Raw genomic sequence first — 13654 nt, 5'->3', positions numbered from 1 at the left:
AAAACATGCCCTGCCGCTGCCCAGGTCTCTGGTCTCTCATCTTTGGGTTAGAGAATTCAGAAACAAACAGCCTCGGGCCACGATCTCTGCAAAAGTGGTTGCAACTGCAAAATTTGCAAAAAATAATCTCCTCCCCTCCCTTCTTTGTGCGTATTCAGATACTCTCTCAAAATTTGCTCCCGCCGTGTTCCTGCCCAAGGCGAGTGTGGGAGGGCAATGCCAACTTCAGCGGGAGAGTAGGAGGCAATGCCAACGGTCATCATGCTTGGCTCTGCATAAGCGGTGAACTTTTGTCCGCTGGGCCCCCCCCTTTTTCCAGCGCCAATGCCAACCGCTCATTATTTCCCACAATGAGGACTGGAGGCTGGACTAACCTTCACCAGAAGAAGGGGTGGCCAAGGTCAGATATGAAAGGAAGGAATGTGTGCCAGCTCACGGAGTGGGGGAGGGAGAGAAAGGGTTCAGGAAAGGGGCAGCGTTGGCACAGCACAACTTGTGCCTGCCTATCGGGCAGCGCCAGCCGTCTCCCTGCAAAGGTTCCCAGGCATGGTTTGGCAGAGCTAATTGCCTGAAATTAAGAGAGAAGTTTGTATCTCTAGGTCTGCCTTACATACAAGAAGACTTCGCCTGTTTGCAGTTCCTTCGTTGCGAAAGATTTTCCACATGGCTTCCTATTTACAAAGCTCCCAGAGGACGTTTGGGCTGCAATTAAAGAGCATTTATGGCACGGTGACTTTCTCCAAAGCATCCTGGGGACTGTAGTTTGTTAAGGGTGCTGGGGAAGGGTAGCTTTTTGAGGGTTAAACTACAGTTCCCAGGGTTCTTTGGAGCAAGCCATGTGTTTTGAATGTATGGGGTGTGTGCAGCCTTTACTTGCCTCTATGCTAGCATGCGCAATACTAACCATGGCTCTTCCCACACCAGGATCTTTGCTCACCACGCTTGTGTATGAAAAGAGTCCTCAGCGCTAGTTTTTCTTTATTAGCTGTAGTTCAGCTCAGGGAGAGAACGTGAGTCAATGGAAGAGCCTTGGTTTCGCAGGTGAGAGGTCTTGGTTTGAAAACTGCTGGAAAAGGGCATGGACAGCGATAAATGGAACCTGGTTAGTTTTGCTACGGTGATTATTGGCTTGTGATAAAATGGAGGCAGGCTTTTTCGTGGGTGGCACTGGTTTTGAAAAAACCAAACAAACCCTGCTGAAATATGGGAGGCCCCATCCGTATTGGCATTCTGCCAGCTTCTGAAGATGCATCTGTTTAGACAAGCATTTCCCTGGCCTCCTGATTTGAGTCTCCTACTCTGATGTTTGTTTTAAGTGTTGCAACTATTGTGCTGTTTCAGTGGGCTGGCTTATTATATATTTAGGTTATGGATGTTATAATGTTGTTGTTTTTTTACTATGCATTTGAATCACTGGTAGCTGCTTCACTAGTTGGCTTTTGTTTGTGAACTGCCTTATTATTTCATCTTGAAATGAAAGGTGGTATATAAATCATCACCAACCCTGGCATCTCCACTTAAAAAAGGATAAGCTTGCAGATGATGGGGAAGGCCTCTTTATGCCTGAGACATTCAAGAACTGCTGCCGGTCAGAGTAGACAATACTGGGCTAGATGGGCAAATTCACCTTCCGCTCAGAAAACAGAATTGCTGCTGAATGAGAAGTCTATTATGGAAGAATGAAGAGATGGGGGGGATGGAAAACAGAAACCTCTGGTTAGTGTGTGGTTGGGAATACAATGTTGGTATCTGTCTGTCTTGAGCAGGCACCCCCCAAACTTGGGCCCTCCAGCTGTTTTGGACTACAATTCCCATCATCCCTGACCACTGGTCCTGTTAGCTAGGGATCATGGGAGTTGTAGGCCAAAACATCTGGAGGGCCGCAGTTTGGGGGGTGCCTGGTCTTGAGAGACAATGGAGTGTGCCCCCAATGGTGAAGTCAAACTGCTGTGTTAGCAGCACCTAAGTGGCCTCCCCTGAGTGCAAGCCTGGGTAGTTTGTATGGAGATCCTGGGCTGCCCAGGTGACAAGACTTCTCTCTCGGCCTCCCTGATGTGCTCCAAAGGAAAAGAAAGCAATACATTTCTCACTAACTTGGCTGCAGGAGTTTCCAGAGGTTAGGCGTATGAAGCATCATCTCATCTCTAACCGTCTTAGGAATTTCACTCTGGATTTGTGTAGGGTTTACTCCTGAGCCTTCTCCCAAAGATATCCCACAAAGCAGCAGAGGTTTAGGATGAGAGTTTTGCTTCTTCTAGATGGGCTGCCTTCCCAGGTTGATAAGCCCCAGCTGCCCCTCACTTCCCTCTACAGCACATGAGGAAATCACCTTCTTGGACCATTGGACTCCCTATTGGAATACAGCCTACTCTACAAACGTGAGAGTTACACCCATTGCTCTACACATGATAGTATTTAGCCAAAGTTGCCACCTTTTGAAGAACAGGCCATTCAGAAGGTTACGCGTGAAGGAAAGCAGCCCTTGAGTGGAAACAGTTTCCCAACCTTTGTTATACATGAGCAGGCTATGATTATAGTACTAAAATATATGTACACTGGACGTGCCCAAAGGTACTCTTATTATTATTATTTTTCACTTATTCTGCAACTGAGTCCAAGCACTGGAAAAAGACACGGGTTCACAGCACATGCTGTGCACAAAGATCTCAGGTTCCACCCCCAGCAGCTCCAGTTGAAGCCCTCTCTATTGACAGGGCTGAAGAAATGATTTTCCTTTGCCTGAGATCTTGGCTAGGTGGACCCAAAGGTCTGACTCCACTTGAGAAGCTTCATATATGATAACAAATACAGAGGACGGCTAAGTATACTCACATGCAGCGGAGGTTTCTTATGTGCTCATCTTAAGCATGCAACAGGCAAAAAACCGTTTACAGCAGCATGCCCACTCTCATTTTCTGTCCTCTCAGTCCTTGGCTTCTTAAGTTCACAAATTATATCTCCACGGTGTAGCAATCTGTGAAGGTAGACGAACAGCCATAACTGAGTTGTCCATTCAGACATCACTCCAAATCATAGTTAAGCACAAAACATGGTTCGTAAATACATTTTAAGGTGCAGTTTCCAGTTCTACTTTCCCAGTCAATCCAATCGCAAACCCTAGTTTTTCAATTCAAACGCAGCAAACCATAGTTAAATTTTCTTAACGGCGATTTGGCAGGACGTCTGAATTGAGACACTGTATTTAATTAGATCTGGGAATGCCTAACTTCTGCCTGTGTGTGGCTTCTGCGTTGCTGCTTATCAGATTCCAGCTTTCTTTCCCAAATACATACAGTTTCAGCAATAAGATGTTGCTACTTTTTCAGTCTTGTCTTAAGGCTAGAGAAGAATATCAAATGGTAGATAAACTCAATTAAGTCTGATAACGCAAGATGTTTTATATCACTTAACTGCGATGTAGAAATAGTGAACTCGTTTAATCCAACAAAGTCCCCACAAACACACATTTAATTCTGCGGCATAAATAAAACACACGTAGCTGCATAGCAGATCCTCTGAGGCAATTGTGCAGAAGGGGCTGCTGTTAAAAAGCTGCAGCTGCACGTACTGAATTGTGCAATGCTTGCAAGTGGCAAACTGTGTGTAGTTTGCCTCAAGGTTTGTTGCTTCACAAAATGGAGTGAGGAAAGGGCTGCAGACTGATGCTGCGTCCTTGCCATACATTTAAAGCACTTTCCAAGCCCCAAAAGAGCCCTGGGAACTGTAGTTTGATAAGGGTGCTCAGAACCATAGCTGTTTGAAGCTACAGTATGCAGCCAAAAGCAGAAAACTAGCACATGGGAAGTGGGGCAGGAGTTCGTACAATCCTTTTCCTGTGTGTCATTTTCCCACTGAAACAAAAACACACACAAAGCTTTTTTTTGGAGGGGGGATGATGCCCCGTAAGGAAAAATAAGTACACACGCACACAGCACACTTTAGTTTGCAGCCTCCACGGCTGCATTTTGTCAAATGTTGGCGATAAGCTACGCATGACTGAGAACGGCACATAGCTCAAGCCTCGCACCGTGCCAGGATCTTGCTTTGTGAGGTAGTCTATGTTTCAACAACTAGGCATGGCCCTGGGCTCTTTTGTGAGCATGTGTGCTGTGGAACAACACAGCCCTCCTGAGAAGGAAAACTCGAAGAAGCCTCAAGCAAGCACTGAACTTGTTCAATCGGCCAGTGCCTTCTTACGCAAAAAAGGGTCTTCCAGTTTACATGACCAAAAGCTTGCTATTAACTTCACTGGAGGTTTAAAGGAATCATACTGAACTGAGGTTCTGCCATTTCTAACTGCATTATAAGACCTGCTAACTTGTGGCTGAGCTTGCTTTTCCCTCCTCCCTCCTTTTCTTTTTCCTTGTGTGTCACACCTTCTTCGGTTATAAGCCTGAGGGCATGGAACGCCTTACTATTAGCGGCTGAGGAGGATCAGATGACCTAGCAAGCTTGTGCTAGCTACTCCTCTTCCCATCGCACTCACTTATTTGCATTCTCTCCACCTTTAGGCTAGAGGAAGAGGAAGAGGCAAGTAAGCAGGAATGTTGAAGAGCAGGAATAGGAAACCTATGGACCTCCAGGGCTACAACTTCCAACATCAACGCAAAACATTGGCTTTGCTGGCTGGAGCTGAGGGAAGCTGGAGTCCAACAAGGGCCGCAGGTCCGTCCCCCCACAAAAAAACTCTGCTGAACAGGAAGAACAGCAGCAGGAGGAGGCCTCTGGTTTCCAGTAGGCCTCAGGCAAGGTCATGGACCTCAACAGGGCCCTGAAGGGATCAACCTCTGGTTCCAGCCCTGTAGGAGACTGAAATGTATGGTCTTGAATCAATCGACCGATGAGAGATCCCAGCTGCATGTGAGGGGAGGGAAAGGGGCCACTACCACCGATTGTGCAAAAGTGTGTGCGAAAACCTCACAGAGATACACCGTATTTATTTATTATTATTAGATTTGTTAGTTGCTTTTCTCATGAAGTGGCCCAAAGCAACTTACATTAAAACCAAATAAAGAACTTCCAATAAAAATCTAAAAGCGCAGTTGAACAGATCAGGACTTGCTGATCTCACCCAACTAAGGTGAGGCCACAATGCCACCATTAAGGGCCAAAAACCTGTGTAAAGAAAAAGTATTCACCTGGTGCCCAAAACAGATAAGGGTGGCGCTAGGTATGCTTCCTGGGTAGAGCAATCCACAAGTTGGGGGGGGTCACCACTGAAAAGGTCTGATCTAATTAACTTGGTAACATACCCTTTTGGTTTAATTGTATTCTGAAAATCCTACAAAAAGGAGACAGTTGTACTGTAACACGACTGAAAAGCGTGACTTTACTGAGTAAAAAATCCCCAGGGTCCTTCTCCTTATGGGTTGTGTCCAGCAAAGTCATTGGGCAAGCAACCAGACTTCTGCTCAAGCAACAGAACTTCTCCTTCCGTCTCCTCTCCCTGCAACTCCTCAAATCTGCTTTGGCGTTCCCGCAAACCTTTGGGGGGTGCACAGGAGAGGGAGGGGAAGGAAGAGGAGAAGTTCAGTTGCAGGAGCAGCCTGTCGTTGTGCAACTTCATCCGATTCCTCCCCCTGCCAATATTTCACAATCTACTGAGAGAGCTGAGGATGGACCCCATTATCTCTGAATGCAGGTTGCCACAAAAATTGCTACAAGGTGAAGGTACAATCAGTACCTGCTCCCATCACATTTAATTCCTCCACAAGGCACACAACACTTCCAAATTCAGACTGGAGTCACACTTTGTTGCCAGAGTGACCAATCCTGCAGAGGTTCCCAGTCTTTGACTTTCCGCCTGGAGAGAAATGTCCTTACCTCGTTCGTTGTCTTCGAAGTCAAAGTTTAGGGCTCAGGACTGTCTGCCACAACACCGGAATCGCTCATTTACAGAAAAGAGCAAAACACAGGCAAACATGAAGAGCTGATCTCCCCAACACGCTCAGCGAAGGCATGAGGAGGGAGCAGGATTGCACCCACCAGACTCACCCCACAACATTGACGTATGCACCACAAAATCTCATGAGAAAACTCTCCAAGTTACACAAGAACTTACTTTATGGGTCATTTAAAATGTGCTAACTACCATCTTTTGACCCACAGGTCATAAAATCAACAGCATCACCTGTTTACCTGAGGCAACCTTGCGACAAGTATGGGTGATCCCAGCAGCTAGTAGTCAGGTTTTCACAGACCTAAACTCAGGTCATTGAAATAAAGTTATGTGGGCAATAGGTTAACTCTCAGCAGGTGTAAAGGGAAGGTGGGGTTGGCAGCCCCCAACACTAAGTGTTTTTTTAAAAAAATGCTTTGTGGGTTTTAGTCATGTAATCTCGTTTGTACACCACTTTGAGAATTCTTTTCGATCAAGCCATTTACGTTTTTCCTAAATAAAATAAGTAAATAAACTTTGCAGTGTAATGCAAAGCGACAGCCAGCATGGTGTTGGATTGGAATGGCAGGCTAGGACTGAGGAGAAAACAGGTTCAAATTCCCCACTGGGCCTCAAAGCGGCTCACTCTCTCACTCTTTCTGGGCCTCAGCTACTTCACGGGGTTGTTGTGAGGACAAAAGGTGGTGGTGGGATCCATTTGGGGGTGCCAAATTTTGGCCTCGCGTAGGGCGCCATATTACAAAAGATTGCCAAAGTACCGGTATGCCGCTTCAGTACCCTGAGAAGCCTTGAGGAAGGATAAATATGCAAGGTAATTGAAGGGTGGAATAAGAATGTAATAAATAAAAACAAACAAATATCTAATATTTGGGGCATCACTCTTATATCTTAAAGGACAGGAAGGATATACAAACAGAGCAACGAAACATAGAACAGGATATATTCTCTGAGGCAGTGGTGGGAAATAAATGCGGCCCTCCAGACGTCTCTCTCTGGCCCTTCAAACCCTTTCCAGGCTACACCCCCTCCCCAAACACACTCTCTCTCCTGGGCAGAAACAAGCCTACTGCACAAGGGCAAACATTGATATCAATTGCCCCACCCACTTTTGCCTCTAGCCCCGCCCACCCTGGCATGTGGCCCCTGGGATGCTGCTCAGAAGGGAATGTGGCCCTCAGGCTGAAAACTATTCCTCACTCCTTGCCCTGAGGGGCGAGTTATTTTAGCACTCAGAACTGCCAGCCTTCACAGGAGGCTGGCTGGAAGATGCATGCTCAGAGGTGCGCAGGAGCCTTTAATTAAGGGACTAATTCAATTTGCACCACAGCAGCAGCAGCAGCTGCCTCGGTTCACACGAGGGAGGCCCAGCACACACACACACATACAGGTACACACAAGAGGGTTTGAAATTTACCGTGAAAGAAACCTACCGTGGCTCGCTCACATCTTTCTCCAGCAGGCTTCCTCTATTCCTGTCCCAGCAGGAGGCCTGCCCTATTTAAGGTCCCAGAGCTAGGTCCCACCTCCTCTGCCCCCCCTCCCCAGTTAAGCATCATGTTACAAAGTGACCTACAAGCCCCAGTCCCTCCTTTAGAAGCAGCCCGGCTTACGCTTCTCCTTAAAAAGCAAGCAGCAAAAATATATGATCAAACCCAAACGTCCCACTGTCTCAGGTTAGGGGGCCACGTGGTATCAAGACATCTCTCTCCCCCCCAGAACCACCACACTTTAAAAGCCAGGTTCTCATTTAACTCCTTGAGCGGATCCGCTTCTCATTCAGTCTAGTTTCTTAAAACTCTTGTCACTAGCAAGGGAGGGCTACAGCTCAAGGCCTCACTCAAGTAGCCCCCCCCCCCCCGGCAATTCAGCTCTGCAAAAAGAGTTACAGGATCAGGCTGGGTGCTGCGCAAGAGTTAAGCTTGCTGAATGAAAGGCAAGCACTTTATAATGCAGTTACAATGCAAGGAAACTACCAGTTTAACTCAGCTTTACAGGGTTGGCTGTGTGTAGCCACCTCATTTTATCCTATCGTTATCAGATTAGAAGATACCAGTCGCCCAGTTTGGATGATCATCCCAGGCTTCATAACCAGAATCTTGGCGCCAAGGTGGCAGAAAACAGGAGAAAAGGGAGGAGCGCTTGGAGAGCCAGTGTGGTGTAGTGGTTAAGAGCGGTAGACTCGTTATCTGGGGAACCAGATTCGTGTCTCCCCTCCTCCACATGCAGCTGCTGGGTGACTTTGGCTAGTCACACTTCTCTGAGGTCTCTCAGCCCCACTCACCTCACAGAGTGTTTGTTGTGGGGGAGGAAGGGAAAGGAGAATGTTAGCCGCTTTGAGACTCCTTCAGGTAGTGATAAAGCGGGATATCAAATCCAAACTCTTCAGCGCTCTCAGCTTCAGAAACCATGGTTTGGCGCAACCTTAGATAATTGTCCGAACCAGGCCATTGGCTCAGTTTGGAATCCCTTGCAGATGACTGCAATGCCTGGAGCAAACGGTCAGGTTTGTTTATCCATAGCAGTGACCAGAGGAGAAACAACCGCTGGGGAGGAGCACAGAGAGAAGAAATGCCATGGTGCATCTGTAGTAGCACAACTGGGCGGCTTCTCCTGCCCCAGCTGCAACAAAACATGCATCTCCTGCATTGGTCTCTACGGCCGCGGCAGGCGCTGCAACCTTCCAGCAGCTTGACCCCCCTCCCCACCATAGGTATCATTGTCTCCCGAGACAGATGGATGCCAACACACAAAATGGAAGTGATTGATTCATCTAAATACAGGAGTCCCCTTGAAAACCAATTATACCTTAGAAATCCATACACTGCATCTTTTCAGATGCTTTTAAATTTATATGCTTAATAGAAAAATAATAATGCAATGTTTTGTTTTATGGAAACACACGCTAAAGGAAACTTCTGTTCGGGGGCAGCTTCTAATGGCACCCACATCTATGGGAAATCAGAACATCCCGCCCAGCCCTCTCCAGCCAAGGGGCCTCTGTTCTGGGCCAAATTCTCTTCAGTGCCAGGGAAAGTTATTTCCCATCCTGGGCACACCTTCCACTCCCTGGGGACTGTAGCTGCTCCACCCTTAACCCCAAACCACACATGCGGCTGTTTGGTGCATTGTGGGAAGCTCGTCGCTGCTCTCATAGATACACGTCCCACTCAGGTCCTCTCATTCACACATATGCAAGCACACACGGGACAAGAGTCAAGAGCCAAACTTAGACACAACTTAAACCTGCCCTTCTCCAAAACGATTTGGGGAGAGAGGAGTGACAAGGACCCATTTTGTACCCGTCTCCCTCTATGGCTAAGGGCTGTGGGGTGTGGCATCTCCAGATAGGTCTGGGAGAGACCCCTGCCTGAAACCTCCAGCCACTCCATGTAGGCAATACTGCTCCATAGTGGCCTGACTCACAGTAAGTCCGGTTCATATTTTCCATATGGGGGGAATTTTCATCAGACAAATACAATTAACACACACCACCCGTGCTGGAGCCCGAGACCAAACTGCGCCCCAAGCAGCAGCTTTTAACCACATCTAGTTTGCCCCCAGCAACCCCAAAAAAAGACCCCTGCCTCACACAACTCCTGAGCACTTACGCTCACCAAATCCCTGCAAACGCACGACTTCCCTGCCTCACACAAGCCCTATGCCACCCACGCCATTCTCTCGCATTATGTGGCAGCGAGCTCTGAACCCTAACTGGCCAGAAAGGCAGACACTCTGCACATGCTCAGAAGAACTCACATAATAATATTCTTAGCATTTCCCCTCGACTAACACTGTATGAGCTGGTTAATGATAAAGACATTCTAGTCAATTTAGATAATAACAAGTGACTAAATTTTTTTCCTATAGGTAAAAGCAACAGTATTGAGGGAAAACCCCACTACAGTATCATTGTTTTGGTTTTATCAGTTAACTTGTACATGAGTCATGACAGCCATCACAAAAGAATAGGCACTCCCTCCCACCTCGTGGGTGTGAGAAAAGATGGCAATTCCTTCCAGTAATTAGCTGGCTACTTGTATTTTTTTACATACTTTTATTTTATTTTTACTGGTGTGTTACATTTCTATCCGGCCTTTCTTCCAAGGCACTCAAGCAGTGCACATAGTACACCCCCATGTTATCCTTGCCTTGCACAACAGCCCTGCAAAGTTGGTTAGGCCGAGAGAAAGAGAGAGCAACTACTACTAGCCCAAGATCGGCCAGTGAGCTTTGTGGCCAACTGGGGATTTGAATCCAGTATTCCCAGTAAGACATTTTCACTACTAATTCACAGCGACTCTCGTGTCAAAAACAGTTCGTTGTAAAATCTGAAGCCTAATTTAATCAAGGATATGCATGCTTTTTTTTAAAGCTGATTAATATATTATGAAGTCGAAACCCTTTACACATTTGCCTGTATATTTATTATTTGCCAATTATATTTCTATAAGAATTTATTGATCTTTTTCTTATAACAGCATATACCCACACCCACACCTACAATTAAACAAATACAAAACAAATACACTGATAAAACAAATACAAACAGTGTCAAGTTTTCTTGTTGCATCTTTTCTTTAAAAAGAAAATTTCTGTTTCCATATCTTGACCATTGACTTCCCCTGCCCTTTCTCCTTCGAGTTCATATCCTTAATCTATTTTATAACCATTTCTCCTGAAATTCAAATTCAATTATATAGTTACACACAATTATATTCAACATTTAACTAACAATGCATCATCGTAGTAATATCTCATCATAATTCTTCTTCCATTAAAATCTTCACCAATCATTTAATCATATCTATCTCTTCTATCCTTTAAACTGCTGCTAATAACATAGTAACTCAAAATATCTCCTTTCATATTCAAACAAAAATAAAACAGAAAGATTGTTGACAGTATTCACCCTCCGATTTCAAAATTCCATGACAGGCTACTTCAAATTTTACTTAGTGTTTCACCCCACACCCCTCTGTCCATTATTCTTCTCCTGGTGGCATCAACACTGAATTTCCCTGTAGCTTCCCTCTCCAAGCGTCCACAGATCCAGGCACAGTCCAGAACTCTCCTTGCCACGAGCTCCAGGATGTCCATCTCGTCGTCTCTCAGCTTCTCCGGTTCTTTGTAGCATTCCTTTTCTTCTTGTAAAAACCATAATTCTCTGTCCCTGGCCCCCGAGCTCACACCTCGGGGACTGGATATAACAAATCTTACCGTCGCCTTGGGACTGCCACCCCCAAAAGGCGAGTTTCTTCTCCGAAGTAGCTCACTCATTTCTCTCCATCTTTCCAGACACCCTCTCAGCTCTTTGGCAAGACTTTCTTCCAAAGTGTTAAAAGTTTTAAAAGCCTCCTCTGTGGGCAATTGGTTCTCTTTCAGACCCCCACACAAGACTTTGACTTTCCTGTACAGCAGTTCCACCTTCAAAGCAGTGAGCCTCTGTTCGTCCGTTAGTCCAGAGTTCAGTACCAGTTCAAGGACGAAGCCCAGCATACTGGTAGAGGGGGAGGAAGTGGGTATCAGATTTCTACTCCTGCCTCTCTGTTCGTCGCCATTTTCCTAAACTGGAGCGCAGATACCGCAACTTTAAATGGAGATATTTTCCACTAATTTACTTCCCAGGAAAAAAGTTTGCCAGTCTCATGTATCAATTTTAAGTACATTGAAACAGTTCTGTAGCAGCAGTTACTCAAATTGGTTAGCTTCTTTAACTCGAAGGGAAGAAGGCAGGCTGCCTTTCTCCTTCCCCCCGGATCGTTCCAAAAGCTCAGTTTCTGGTCAAATTAATTACTCACGACCACCGGGTTCCTTTGGCTCCATTCTTCAAAGGTAGAACTAAGACGCTCACCGCGGGCTTTGTCGCCGCATTTGCATCCCGGTTGGGGCATATCCCCGTAAGCCCGGCTCCGTTGTCCCTTCACCCCCACTCCCCCTTTACAGGGGGGGCAAGGGAAGGGTTCGGAGCCTCCGTGGGCGCAGCCGGGGAGCCCAGGGTGTGGGACGCTCTTCCCCACCCCAACCGGAGCCCCGCTTTGCGGTTGCGGGGCTCCTAACCCCCGGGATGGATCGGGCGCCTCGCAGCCGAAGCAGCCCCGACCACCCGCTATGGCGTCGCCAGCCGGAAGTCCCGCCAATTATATTTCTATACCACCCTTATCTTCCAAGGAGCTCAATGTGGTGTAAATGGTACTCCTCTCCCACACTTCATCCTTACAACAACCCTGGGAAGTAGGTTAGGCTGAGAGACAGAGAGTAGCCCAAGGTCACCCAGTGTGCTTCATGACAGAGTGGAGATTTGAACCCTGGTCTCTCCCAGCTGGCAGAATGACACTCTTAACTGTTAATTTACTGCCACGCCTGGTTAAAGTGATTACAGGCATTGCAGCCCAAATTATTCACAAGTTTGGGGACTGAAGATCAAGGAGGCGTCCTAGCAGCCCGAGATCACATACACACTATGTGTATAAACATCCCTAATCCTTGTCTCCGTTTACCTTTGGAGCCTAGGGACCCTTTCCTTCAGGCCACATCTACTCAATGCCACCTTCAGCATCGGCGCAGCCAGGATTTTTGTTGGGAGGGCAAGAACCTCAGTTAGCTATGTATTTTTATTTATTTACTATTGTTTGAGGGCTAGTTGTCCCCACCTCGGCTACAGCCATGCCACCTTTGCAAACTCCCCGCCCGCCCCCCGCGCGCAGGATTCTCTATTTGTTTTATTCTATTTATTGCACCGAGCGGCCACGTCTGACAGCTGCGTGACAGGCAGCAGCCCAACAGGTGATGCGCAGCGGTGGGAGGGAGGAAGAAGCTCATCAGCGAAGGAATGTTTCGCCTGTTGTTCAGCTGCTATTCCCGCCATTCCTGCCCACACCTCAAGCCGTCACCCCTCCAAACCGCCGCCACGCTTCCCCACCCCAGAGAAGAGGGGTTGATTTTCCCCTCGACCCCACTTCTCTGCCCCGGGGAGCTCCCGATCCGCTCACCATGTCCCCTTCGCGCCCCCTTCCCTGTCCTGCCCTTTGGGAAGCCCCCGATGCTTCCCCTTGGGGTTTGCTCCCCCTAACCCAATTCCTTCCGCTCCCCAACCTCGCCTCCTTGCAAGCGGGAGGATCCCCTTCCTCGCCGCACCTGCCCAGACCTACCAGCACCTCGGGTGCGACCCAGACGCGTCCGCTCCGTCGTGACACCCGGAGAACAGGCGAGGGAGCCCGGAGCCTTGCAAGCGTGGCCACGTTGCATCAGCCAAGCTCCCCCGCGTCCAGAGGCGGGCAAAAAAGCCTTCCGACCCCGCCCAGCGCCTCGGCGCCGCTTCTCAGCTACTGCTACTGCCGCTTTCGAAACCACGCTCCTCGAGCAGTGGAGGCCGCGAACGACGGAAGATCTCTCCCCGCAACCGTGCGCCTCTTTCACACATGCACGCACACACGTGTCACGCGGCAACGGCAGAGGAAGCAGCACACGACATTCATCCTGGGTAATGTTTGGGCATAAGAGCACCCGCAGGAGGAAGGGGCACTCCGTGACGTCCAGGGAGTGGACTACAATTCCTATCATTGTAGGTAGGGCCTGATGGGAGTCCAGTAACATTTGTACGTGCCGTGCCGCCCTCCTTCTCTGGTGAAGGAAAAGGAAATGGCAAGAAAGAAGGGGAAATCAGGATAAAAGGGCGGTGGGTGGGGGAGAGGAAGACAGGAAGGGAGAAAAAGCATGAAAGAAAAGAGAAGTAAATTGATGTGTTGCAAAGAATGG

The 13654-nt window shown here is 47.8% G+C and overlaps 1 protein-coding gene across 2 annotated transcripts in view; it reads right to left on the bottom strand.

The window, feature by feature from the left end:
* Positions 1-13189, bottom strand: part of SLC6A16 (solute carrier family 6 member 16) — a 31738-nt gene extending 18549 nt beyond the window's left edge. Inside the window, exons 1-2 of one of the 2 annotated variants that reach the window (XM_033169439.1) lie at positions 13048-13189; positions 2833-2974 (exon numbers count right to left, since the gene is read on the bottom strand). The gene's annotated coding sequence lies outside the window, so the exon portion shown is untranslated. Of the gene's footprint in view, positions 1-2832; positions 2975-5823; positions 5845-13047 lie in introns of those variants that run through there. The other variant, XM_033169438.1, reaches the window with a different exon arrangement.
* Positions 13190-13654: the final 465 nt, after the last annotated feature.

This window comes from Lacerta agilis, chromosome 14 (assembly GCF_009819535.1).
Source record: "Lacerta agilis isolate rLacAgi1 chromosome 14, rLacAgi1.pri, whole genome shotgun sequence".
In the NCBI taxonomy this organism is placed as follows: Eukaryota; Metazoa; Chordata; class Lepidosauria; order Squamata; family Lacertidae; genus Lacerta; species Lacerta agilis.
The sequence above is the reverse complement of the archived record's forward strand: the minus strand, read 5'-3'. Positions and strand labels throughout refer to the sequence as shown.